This window comes from Cervus canadensis, chromosome 7 (assembly GCF_019320065.1).
Source record: "Cervus canadensis isolate Bull #8, Minnesota chromosome 7, ASM1932006v1, whole genome shotgun sequence".
Taxonomy (NCBI): domain Eukaryota; kingdom Metazoa; phylum Chordata; class Mammalia; order Artiodactyla; family Cervidae; genus Cervus; species Cervus canadensis.
The window spans coordinates 33,750,618-33,764,031 of NC_057392.1; positions in this window are offsets into that span (position 1 = coordinate 33,750,618).

The window sequence follows — 13,414 nt, forward strand, 5'->3', positions numbered from 1 at the left end:
GGCACAACTGCCCATGGAGCTCAGGTTCCTGGATGCAGAGGGGCCGTGGCCCAGCCTGTACGGTCCTTAAACCCAGCGGTCCCCCAAGAGAGGCCTCTGGGCATCACGGGCCTGTGTGGTCGTGAGATCCAGAGGTCCTCCAGGAGCGGCCTCTGGGCATCACGGGCCTGTGTGGTCCTTAGACCCAGCAGTCCTCCAGGAGCGGCCTCTGGGCATCATGGGTCTGTGTGGTCCTTAGACCCAGCAGTCCTCCAGGAGCGGCCTCTGGGCATCATGGGTCTGTGTGGTCCTTAGACCCAGCGGTCCTCCAGGAGTGGCCTCTGGGCATCACGGGTCTGTGTGATCCTTAGACCCAGCGGTCCTCCAGGAGCGGCCTCTGGGCATCACGGGCCTGTGTGGTCATGAGATCCAGTGGTCCTCCAGGAGCGGGGTCTGGGCATTATGGGCCTGCGTGGTCCTGAGATCCAGTGGTCCTCCAGGAGCGGCCTCTGGGTTCACGGGTCTATGTGGTCCTGAGATCCAGCGGTCCTCCAGGAGCAGCCTCTGGGTTCACGGGTCTGTGTGGTCTTAGATCCAGCGGTCCTCCAGGAGCGGCCTCTGGGCATCACGGGTCTGTGTGGTCGTGAGATCCAGCGGTCCTCCAGGAGTGGCCTCTGAGCATCACAGGTCTGTGTGGTCCTTAGACCCAGTGGTCCTCCAGGAGCAGCCTCTGGGCATTGCGAGCCTCTGTGGTCCTTACATCCAGCTGTCCTCCAGGAGCGGGCTCTAGGCATCATGGGGCTGTGTGGTCCTGAGACCCAGTGGTCCTCCGGGAGTGGCCTCTGAGCATTGCAGCTCTGGCACAGCCTGCTAGTGTGCGAGACCTTCTGGGCCCCAGGCAGGGAAAATGCAGTGTGCAGTTTGCTGACAGTTTCTATAAAAGCCCAGTATTTACTGACCAGCAGAAATGCTCAGAGAGAACATGCAAAGTGAGAGGACAGAGCCACTCAGCGCCCCTCCCTCGCTGGGGAGACCCAGCTCTCTGGCGCTTCCGGGCCACGAGCCCCGGAGGGATGGAGGGAAGGACAGGGAACAGGTTGCCCTCGTGAAAAGCCAAGCTTCTTCTGGTTGGTTTGCGTTTTAAGTTTATTCTCTAATCGTGTCACGCCTCTACTTAAACGCTCCCCAGACGCAGCCCCTGCTCTCAGGATAAAGGTCAGAAGCCCCGATCTGGGAGATGAAGGGCCTGGGAAGCTTTATCCTCCCTCCTCCCCCAGCCCTCCTTTTCTTTTATTTTTAATAAAAAAAAAAAAACAACAAAACAGGTTTTTTTTGTTTGTTTGTTTGTTTTTTGCTGCATTACACATAGCTTGTGGGATTTTTTTTTTTTTACAAATTCATATCCCTTATTTTTTAAAAGCTGAAAAAGGCATACTGCCCCTTTCTTGAAAGTTCCTGAAACTCGGCCACACTGCACAACTCAGGACTGTTCGTGCTATTCCCTCCACTTTGAATGACGCGCCTTCCTTGTCACTCAGTTAATTCTAACTCATTCTTAGCTTCTCAGCCAAAACATCACTTCCACAAGCTGAATTTGAGCACCAGCAAAGAGTGTTTCTGATGCCTCACACGAACCCACTGACCTTGTCAGAGGTGTTCATGACTCCTGGCACTTTCCCTTTATTTGAGTTTCTGAGGATGCATTTGTGTGCTGATTTAATTACTGTCTGTCTCTCCAGTCCCGCCTGCCTGCCATTTTAACCAGAGCCAGTGCACAGACTTAGAATAAGCAGATATGCCGGGCCTGAGGGAGCGGTTGCACAAGTATGTATTAGATAATAAATAAACGAACTTGTGAAACGAGCTTTTGAGCACTCAAATATTTATGGCTTTGCTTGTTTTTGGCCAGACAGCATGGCTTTCAGGATCTTAGTTCCCCGACCAGGAATTGAACCCGAGCCCTCAGCAGCAAAAAGTGCAGAGTCGTAACCACTGGACCACCAGGGAATTCCCTATAGATAATTAGCTTTGAATAAAGGGAGTAAGAAAGACCTGGATCCTTTTCCCTGTTCCTTCCCCCTGTTCCTCAGTTCCTAGGCTGAGGATCCCGGCCCCAGAAGCTGGGCCACAGCAGAGCTAAGAGAAAGAAGGGCGTGAGGATCTCTGAGATTCTGCTGGGAACCTGAGCGCCGGGCGCTTACCCTCTGCAGCTCTGCTGTCTGCTGTGGCGGCCACCAGCCAGGTGAGCTCTTTAAACTTAACTAAGAAAAGCTAGTTAACATTTTAGTTCCTCAGTGTCACTGGCCATGTTTTACACGCTCAGGGGCCACACATGGTCAACAGTTACCAGGTTGAACTGTGCTAATGCAGAACATTTTCATTGTCACAGAAAGTCACGCTGCCTGGTACTACCTTAGGGTGAAAGACAGCGTCTTCTGCACAGGAAAGAGGGGTGGGGAGGAGACTCTGCATTGATTACTATTGCTGTCTGTGTTCCACATAACACCGAGTGCCGCTGCTGAAGAACCTTCACCTATAGACGGAACCCCTAAGTGCTTCCATTAGGGTTTTTCTAATGTTAAATTTGTCATAACACATGTTCAGGCCCTTAGTCAGCTCTCAGGAAATAGTAGCCACTATTGGGGAACACTCCTACACTGCTGGGAATATGAACTGGTGCAACCTCTATGGAGAACAGTATGAAGACTCTTTGAAAAATTAAAAATAAAACTACCATACGACTCAGCAATCCCATTCCTAAGCATATATCCAGAGGAAACCATAATTTCAAAAGACACATGCACCCCAATGTTCATTGTAGCACTATTTATCATAGCAGGACATGGAAGTAACCTAAGTGTTCATTGATAGAGAAATGAATAAAGAAGATGTGGCACATATACACATTGGAATATTACTCAGCCATAAAAAAGAATGGAATAATGCCATTTGCAGAGACTGGACCCAGAGACTGTCATCCTAAGTGAAGTAAGTCAAAGAAAGACAAATATATGATATCACTTATATGTGGAATCTTAAGAAAGGGTACAAAGGAACTTATTTACGAAACAGAAGTAAAGTCGTCACAGATGTAGAAAATGAACTTATAGTTCCCGAGGGGTTAGGGGGATGAGGGATAAACTGGGAGGTTGAGACTGACATATAGACACTACTGTATGTACTACTGTATATTACGCTATATAATAATATAAACCCTACTGTATATCACACTATATAATAATACAGACACTACTGTATATTCACTATATAATAATACAGACACTACTGTATATTCACTATATAATAATACAGACACTACTGTATATCATACTATATAATAATACAGACACTACTGTATATTACACTATATAATAATACAGACACTACTGTATATCACACTATATAATAATACAGACACTACTGTATATTACACTATATAATAATGCAGACACTGCGGTACGTACTACTGTATATCACACTATATAATAATATAGACCCTACTGTATATCACACTATATAATAATACAGACACCGTGGTACGTACTGCTGTATATCACACTATATAATAATACAGACACTACTATATATTACACTACATAATAATACAAACACTACTATATATTACACTATATAATAATACAGACACTGCGGTACGTACTACTGTATATCACACTATATAATAATACAGACACTATGGTATGTACTACTGTATATCACACTATATAATAATACAGACACTGTGGTACATACTACTGTAATTATACTAAATAATAATACAGACACTGTGGTATGTACTACTGTATATCACACTATATAATAATACAGGCACTATGGTACATACTACTGTATATTACATTGTGTATAATAATATAGACACTATGATATGTACTACTGTATATTATGCATATAATAATATAGACACTACTATCTGTACTACTGTATATTACACTCTGTATAATATAAACACTACTATACATACTATGATATATTACACTGTTTATAATAATATAAACACTACTATCTATACTACTGTATATTACACTGTCTATAATAATATAAGCACTACTATCTATAATATAGAGAGAGAACCAACAGGAAATGACTGTATAGCACTTGGGAAATCTACTCAATGCTCTGCAATAACCTATGTGGAAAAGAATATTAAAAAGAGTGGATATATGTGAATGTATAACTGACTTACCCTTCTGTACACTTTCAACTTGCACAACATTGTAAATCAACTATACTCCGATAAAAATTAAAAGCAAAACAGTAGCCACCATCGTCATCGTCTGAAAGTTAAAGTGATTAAGAACAAGAGAGAGACTGGTATAAGTTACTTACATTCTCTGAGCCCCAAGTTCCTCATCCCTAAGCTGGGGATACAGTAGTAGCTTTCACATCCAGGTAAGGATTAGATGGGACACTTTGCAGAAATGGGCTAATGCAGTGCCTACCACGTGGTAAGTGTACCTAAACTGTTAGTTGAAAGTGAAAGTGAAAGTCGCTCGGTCGTGTCCAACTCTTTGCGACCCCATGGACTGTCCTCCAGGCCAGAATACTGGAGTGGGTAGCCAGTCCCTTCTCCAGGGATCTTCCCAACCCAGGGATTAAACCCAGGTGTCCCACACTGTAGGCAGATTCTTTACCAACTGAGCCACCAGGGAAGCCCAAAACTCTTCATTATTCTTCCTTTATTATTGTTGAGTGCTACAACAAATTTGATTTTCTCATGGATCAACTCAGAAATTGGATTCCAGCTGTGAAAACATGACAGGTGTGTGCCTAAAGCCATGAGGATGTGGCTGGCAGGGCTAACTTCCTGAAGCTTTCATTTGGTTTGCTGAGGGCTCACAGCCCAACTTGTGAATCCAATGGTTGGTAAGAATCAGTTATATTCCTTTCATCAGACCCACTTCTCTGGGATGCCCAAGACGGCTCACCAGGCTAAGGAGTGCCCGACTTACGCTGTTAAGTCAGAATTCTGCAAAAAGAACTTGTTGTCTCTAACAACTGAGCTCTTAATTCCTCCACAACGAGACTCCACTAAGGTCTCCTGTCAATTCTGCTGGCTCTGTTTTCTTCCAGATTTTAGACTTGTTTCCATATAGGCAACCAAGTTCCAAACAGAATACATATGTTTGTATTTGGAGAGTGGAGAGTGGGAAAAAAAGAGGGAGGGGAAGGATGTTTAATCATATGTCAAGTTAAAATCAAGAAAGGAAAGGTGTGGGTGGCAGAAAGGGAGCCCTAATGTTTAATACCCACCATTTGCCAGACAATGTTCTGAGTACTTTTTCTTGTGGACTTTCTTTTTTCTTTTTTTTTTTTTAATTCAAAAGAATACTTAACTATATGGTCAAAATGTAATTATATTTAAAATCTATAAAATTTAAATGCATGTTTATATAAAAAAGGTAAATGACATGAATGTAAAATATTTTTTAAAACTATTTTTTACCTTAAAAAATAATGCTATTTTTCTTCTGCCATAGGCAAAGTCACCTTTCAAAATTAAAAAACAAAGTGAAGTCGCAGTTAATCACTGTCAGATTTTTAGTCAAAGATACTAAAATAAACTGTTTTATTAGCTTTTTAGAAAATTCAATGATGTCTTCCTAAAAATTTTATAAAATAGTTCACATTCTTTGCACTCAAGGTTCATCTATTAATGAAAAAGAAAATCTACTTCATGCTTCCCAGATGTAAGGTTTAGATGTATAAGCATATACTTTTAAGGGTAACATGAATTCTTTACCGTTACAAAATGTAAAGCACTGTGCGGCTTTAGAGAATGCGGGTCTCCTGGATGAGAAGCTTCAGAACCGTGAACTGAAGACAAAGGGAAGCCAGGAGGCGGCTGCCTGGGGCTCTGGGAAACAGCACTTTGTTATGCAAGAATTTTTGCATTCATGCTTGGAAGTAGGATTTGACAAGTTAATTAATTTGTCTTTTCTCTTACCTAAGCATTCCTGCCACTCAAAAGCTTCCTGCACTCCAAAACGGTGCCTCTTTCAGATGCAAAACTTCTCAGTATTCTGATGCGGGCGACTTCTGTTTCCAGGCTCTAGGACGAGAGATGCGGGGAACAGCATCTCGAGTGAGGGCGTGCTGCTGCAGGTAGAAGGTGCGGGCTTGGCTCACTAGGAACTGCACCGTCCAGAGCTCACACCAAGTGACAAGTGAAAAGATCTATCCCTGGGTTGGGAAGGTCCCCTGTAGAAGGAAATGGCAACCCTCTCCAGTGTTCTTTCCTGGGAAATCCCATGGACAGAGAAACCTTGTGGGCAAAGTCCAGTGGGGTCACAAAAGAGTCAGACACAACTCAGCGACTAAACAACATAGTCATTGAAGGATTCAAATCTAGGCTGTACATTAAAAGTCCACCATAAATAATAAAAAAGACAAATTGATTTTTAAATGGGTAAAAGACTAGAGCAGACATTTATTTGACAAAAGAGGATATCCTAAATGTCAATTCACACATGAAAATGTGCTCGACGCTATTAAACATGTTGTAAACGCTAATGAAAATCACAAGAAAATACAACCACCCAAACACTGAAAATTAAAGAGATTGACAGTACCAAAGTCCAATGAGGAGGGCAGATAAGTTGGTACAGTCGTTTTGGAAAACTGGCAGGACCTCTTAAAGTTTGACGTGCACTTTCCCTATGAGCTAGCAACTACTTGCTCCCCTAGGTGCGTACCCTGGAGAAATGAGCATATACTGTTAGGGGAACACCGACTGAAACCGCCCACCCTGGCCAGGCACAAGCTGTTTTACAACAGGAGGTCCTGAGAAGGAACACGGAACTCACAAGTCACCATCAACCGGAAAAATCGGGAAAGGTCCAGAGGAGAGAGAAGACGCCCGACCACGTGTCCTCCCAGAATCCTCCTCGCTGGAATCCATGTTGGCTAACTGGTGAGGGCACCATCAGGAAGGACCCTGGGTCAGAATGATCGGCCACAGACGACCCGGAAACGAATCCCCTCACCATAAACCAGGGACCGCGAGCCACGTGCAGAGCCATCCTCCTGGGGTCCCTCACCCCGCTGCTCTCGCCCGGGGACCCCGCCCAATGACATCTCCTGCTTTGTCAGCACACGTGTCTCCTCGGATAATTCATTTCTGAGCTTAGAGGAGAGCCCACTCTCGGGCCCTGGAAGGGGGTCTCACTTCCTGCAACGATATGACTACAGACATTATAAAAGTAGTCTTAGAAATTTTATTTATAGTAATAAAAAAAATTGGAAATGTTCATTGGAAACATTCACCAATAAGAGAATGAATAAACCAGTGGTACAGTCATGTAATGGAATATTAAACAACAATAAAAAGTGATATATGGGTACATGGAACAACATAACAGATATCATAATATTAGTATTCCAAAAAATGCCTGACAATGAAAGCCCATGCTATATGGTCATATTTATATGAAGTTCGAGAACCTACAAGACTAATCTATGATGATGAAGCCGGAATAATGATTGCCTTAAGGTCCTGACTTAAAAGGAGCAAAAAGGAGTCTCCTTGGGTATTAGAAAAATTCTTCGTATCAATCTGAAGAGGCCAAGTAAATGCATTTATAAAAATTCATTAAGCTGGACAATTAATGTCAGTGTGCTTACCCCAGTGTTCATAGTAGCATTATTTGCAATTATTTGCCAAGACATGGGAGCAGCCTAAGTGTCCACTGACGAATGGATAAAGATGTGGTGTATATATAAGTATATATATATGTAGATACAAAATGAGCTATTAACCATAAAAAAGAATGAAATAATGCCATTTGCAGGAACATGGGAGGACCTAGAGATTATCATACTAAGTGAAGTCTATCAGTCTGTTTCTGTTTTGTAAATAAGTTCATTTGTATCATTTTTTCAGATTCTGCATGTGTGATGTGTGTTAGTCACATAGTCCCGTCGGACTCTCTGATCCCACGGACTGTAGCCCACCAGGTTCCTCTGTCCATGGAATTTTCCAGGCAAGAATACTGGAGTGGGTTGCCATTCTCTTCTCCAGGGGATCTTTCCGACCCAGGAATCAAACCAGGATCTCCTGCATCACAGGCAGATTCTTTACCATCTGGAGACTAAAGGAGCCTACATATGTGATACCATATGATATTTGGCTTTCTCTGTCTAAGAATATGTATATATTTATAAAATGAAGTATTACTCATTAAAATAAAAGAAGGAAAACGTGCTATTTGCAGCAACATGGATAGAAATGTTTTACCTCATCTAGATTTAAGGCCTTCCTTCAATAGAAGGTTGAAAGAACTGCTAAACAATACACTCAGCAAGAAAAAGAAAAAAGCAAATCTAGACGGAAGGCATATAGTGCAAGAAACAGTGAGCTTGGGCTTTGTTAAAATATGTTGGCATACCGGGGAAGGCTAGAGGGAAGAAACAACTAGGGAGTTTGGGATGGACACGTCCACACTGCTGTATTTAAAATGGATAACCAACAAGGACCTACTGTACAGGACAGGAAACTCTGCTCGATGTTCTGTGGCAGCCTGGCTGGAGGGGGCTTCAGGAGAGAATGGATACATGTATGTGTGTGGCTGAGTCCCTCTGCTGTCCCCCTGAAGCTATCACGGCATTGTTAATCAGCTATTCCCCAATAAAAAATGTAAAGTTTTCTAAACAGTTGGCATAAATATGTTAAATATGTTAATTAACTTTGTCCTGCATGTTATTGGACTGAATTGTGGGCCCCCGCTCAAAAACAATATGTTAAAGTCCTAAACCTTAGTACCCCGATGAGATTATCCTTTGAGACAGGATCTTTTAAGAGACAAGGCTAAATGAGGTCACTGGGGTGGGCCTTCAGCCACCATGGCTGGTGTCCTTATAAGGAGAGGAGATTAGGACATGGACACACAGACGAAGAGCATGTGAGGACGCAGGCAGAACACAGCCGTCTATGCACCAAGGAGAGACCTACCCTGTCAGGACCTTGATCTTGGACTTCCCACCTTCGGCACCGAGAGGAACGAGCCCTGCTGTTTGAGCCACTGGGCTGTGGCAGCTTGTTCCAGCGGGTCTAGCAAACAAATGTGTTGTCCAGTTGCTCAGTCATGTCTGACTCTTTGCAACCCCATGAACTGCAGCACACCAGACTCCTCTGTCCTTCACTGTCTCCCCGAGCTTGTTCAAACTCATGTCCATTGAGTCAGTGATGCCATCCAACCATCTCATCCTCTGTCATCCCTTTGTCCTCCCACCGTCAATCTTTCCCAGCATCAGGGTCTTTTCCAATGAGTCAGTTCTTCGCATCAGGTGGCCAAATATTGGAGCTTCAACTTGACCATCAGTCCTTCCAGTGAATATTCAGGACTGATTTCCTTTAGGATTGACTGCTTTGCTCTCCTTGCAGTCCAAGGGACTCTGAAGAGTCTTCTCCAACATCAGTTCAAAAGCATCAATTCTTTGGCGCTCAGCCTTCTTTATAGTCCAACTCTCACATCCATACATAACTACTGGAAAAACCATAGCCTTGACTATACAGACCTTTGTCTATAAAGTAATGTCTCTGCTTTTTAATATGCTATCTAGGTTGGTCATAACTTTCCTTCCAAGGAGTAAGCGTCTTCTAATTTCATGGCTGCAATCACCATCTGTAGTGATTTTGGAGCCCCAAAAATAAAGTCTGACACTGCTTCCACAGTTTCCCCATCTATTTCCCATGAAGTGATAAGACCAGATGCCATGATCTTAGAATTTTGAATGTTGACTTTTAAGCCAGCTTTTTCACTCTCCTCTTTCATCTTCATGAAGAGGCTCTTTAGTTCCTCTTCACTTTCTGTCATTAAAGTGGTACCATCTGCACATCTGAGGTTGCTGATATTTCTCCCGGAAATCTTGATTCCAGCTTGTGCTTTGTCCAGCCCAGCATTCCTCATGATGTACTCTGCACATAAGTTAAATAAGCAGGGTGACAATATACAGCCTTGATGTACTCCTTTCCCAATTTGGAACCAGTCTGTTGTTCCCTGTCTGGTTCTAGCTGTTGCTTCTTGTCCTGCATACAGATTTCTCAGGAGGCAAGTAAGGTGGTCTGGTATTCCCATTTCATTAAGAATATTCCACTGTTTGTTGTGATGCACACAGTCAAATGTTTTAGCATAGTCAATGAAGCATAAGTAGATGTTATTTTGGAATTCCCTTACTTTTTCTATGATCCAACAGATGTTGGCAATTTTATCTCTGGTTCCTCTGCCTTTTCTAAATCCAGTTTCAACCTCTGGAAATTAAAGGTTCATGTATTGATGAAACTGGCTTGAAGGATTTTGAGCATAATATTGCAGGCATGTGAAATGAGTGCAATTGTATGGTAATTTGAACATTCTTTGGCATTGCCTTTCTTTGGGATTGGAATGACAACTGACCTTTTCTAGTCCTGTGGCCACTGCTGAGTTTTCCAAATTTGCTGGCATATTGAGTGCAACACTTTAACAGCATTATCTTTTAAGATCTGAAATAGTTCAGCTGTAATTTCATCACTTTCCATAGCTTTGTTTGTAGTAAAGTTCCCTAAGGCCCACTTGACTTCACACTCTAGGATATCTGGTTCTAGGTGAGTGACCACATCATCACAGTTATTTGGGTCATTAAGAGCTTTTTTGTACAGTTCTGTGTATTCTTGCCACCTTTTCTTTTCTTAATCTCTTCTGCTTCTGTTAGGTCCTTCCTGTTTTTGTCCTTTATTGTACCTATCTTTGTATGACATGTTCCCTTGGTATCTCCAATTTTCTTAAAGAGATCTCAAGTCTTTCCCATTCTATTGTGTCCTCTATTTCTTGGCATTGGTCACCTAAGGAGGCTTTCTTATTTCTCCTTGCTACTTTCTGGAACTCTGCATTCTGTTAGGCATAGCCTTCCCTTTCTCCTTTGTCTTTCGATTCCCTTTTTTTCTTTTCTCTTCTTTTTGTTTCTCTTCTTTTGCTTTAAAGAACACAATGAAGCAGGGCAAAGGCTAACAGAGTTTTGCCAAGAGAACGCACTGGTCATAGCAAACACCCTCTTTCAGCAACATAAGAGATGACTCTACATGTGAACATTACCAGATGGTCAGTACGAAAATCAGACTGCTTTTATTCTTTGCAGCCAAAGATGAAGAAGCTCTATACAGTCAGCAAAAACAAGACCTGGAGTTGACTGTGGCTCAGATCATCAGCTCCTTATTGCAAAATGCAGGCTCAAATTAAAGAAAGTAGGGAAAACTACTAGGCCGTTCATGTATGACCTAAATCAGATCTCTCATGATTATACAGTAGAGGTGAAGAATAGAGTCTAGGGACCAAATCTGGCAGACAGACTGCTTGATGAACTATGAATGGAGGTTCATATCATTGTACAGGAGGTGATGACCAAAACTATCCAGAAGAAAAAGAAATACAAGCAAACAAATATATTGTGATAAAGTGAGAAGTTGCTTTTTGTCGTAAAAAATGCAGATCAAGTATTCTAGACAACAAGAAGAAAGATATGACTGTCTGGCCAGGAGTGAAAACGTGCTTACGTCCTGCTTAGTTTCTGACTATGTCAGAGAAAGCAGGGTTCCTTCCCAGAACAGCATACTTTGGCTGAGTTGAGTGCTTCTGATAGAGACGGACCCTCCAAGCCTAAAGTACCCGGATCTAGGCCCGCAGAGAAAAGGTTCATCTAACCCTTGTCTACAGGCTTCATTCTGTACATGCTGAAAAACACAAAGAAGGACGCGGCCTTCCTTAGAGTGTTTACTTATGGGGAGGCGGGCACTTGGGAAATGAGATAAAAGCAGTGAGGAAGGAGGATTTCTATCTTTCTTTTTCTCTTCTCAGCCCTGTGGCTTGTGGGACCTTTTCCCGGACCAGGGATGGGGTCCAGGCCCCCTGCAGCGGAAGCGCAGAGTCTTAACCACTGGCTCGACACCAAGGCCCATGGATTTGTTAAACTAATAATACACATCTCTCTGGCAAATGAACACATTAAGAAAATGTGGTTGGTGAACATACAGATATTAAATCACTCCCTATATTTTTCTATAAGTTTGAGACATTTTATAACAACATACAGCTTTGTACTTTGGTAGGATATGATGTTACCATGCTTAACCTTTTTTTTTGTTTGTTTTCTTCACCCAAAGTGTTTGCTGAAGTACAGCACTTCTTTTATAAATTTTGAAACACTCCCCTCTGGATTTTGATTTTAGCCCCAGAGGGTCAGCCAGCCAAGATTTAAGATTAAGGAACTGAAGAAACAGATTTTCCCTTGATAAGGAGACCCTAAACTAGGAGACCTGTCCTAATACAATCTTTTTCTTAATTTTTGAAATTATGTGTATGAAAATTTTTATAGAGTTTGAGAATTAGACTCCCTCTTACAATGATCTGGCACTAACATTAGTAAAATTCATGATATTCAGATTTTTTACAGAAAATCTAGGTCACACCAAAGTTTGGTTCTTTGGAAATTTGATTTTCTCATATACTGTTGAAGTTGCTCAAAGAGATAAATATTCACATATTGCTTTAGATAAGCAGTCAGTCATTTAGCTGGAGTTCAGAAAAAGGAAACTTTATTTCTTTTACTTATTTTGCACCTTTATTGTACATGATAGGTAGTTTGGTAAAACAGGCGTTATGTGTTAGTAATTATAAACAAAAACAAAAGGGAAAAACCCTCTCTCTTTTCAAAGGCTATGCTCAGCCAAACACATTTAGACTTACTAACATTAGATATGAAAATTTCTATTAAGAACACCTAAAAATAAAAATGAATAAAATTTAGCACTAATGGTATTTGGGTCATAGTTAAGGCTCACACTGGAAATCATGATTTAATTGCAAAAATGCTTGAAAACCAAGGAAGGAGATTTTATGTCTCCCCATCCTAGGACTCATTTGATGATCATTTTTCAATAATTTTTCCTTAGAAGGATAGATTTTGTTACGTATATGTTTTCTCGGTCGCGTCTGACTCTTTGCGACCCCATAGACTGTCACCTGCCAGGCGCCTCTGTCCATGGAACTTTCCAGGCAAGAATACTGGTGTGAGGTGCCATTTCCTTCTCTTTCTTCTTTATTTTATCAGTTATTAAAACAAACGTCCAGTGATCATTGTCACTTTCTCCAGCGGGAAGCTGGCCCAAGGATCTCCATGCTAAGGCCTCTGCCTGCCCAGCCTCCATCTCACACTCCTGTTGAGCCTCTGTCTCCACAAGCAGGTGGCTGTGCTGGGAGGGCGGGGTCAGCCACCGGGCACAGGCTCTACTGCCGCCTGGAGCAGACCCAGCCCCTGGAGAGGAGACGCGCCCTTGGTGGGGACAGCACCAACCCGCTTGTGGCCTTCAGGGTTGGTGTCTTACAGAAGCTGAGTAGGAAGAAGTATGGCCCAAAGGTACCAGATGTTGGAGCAGCGACTCATGGTCCCA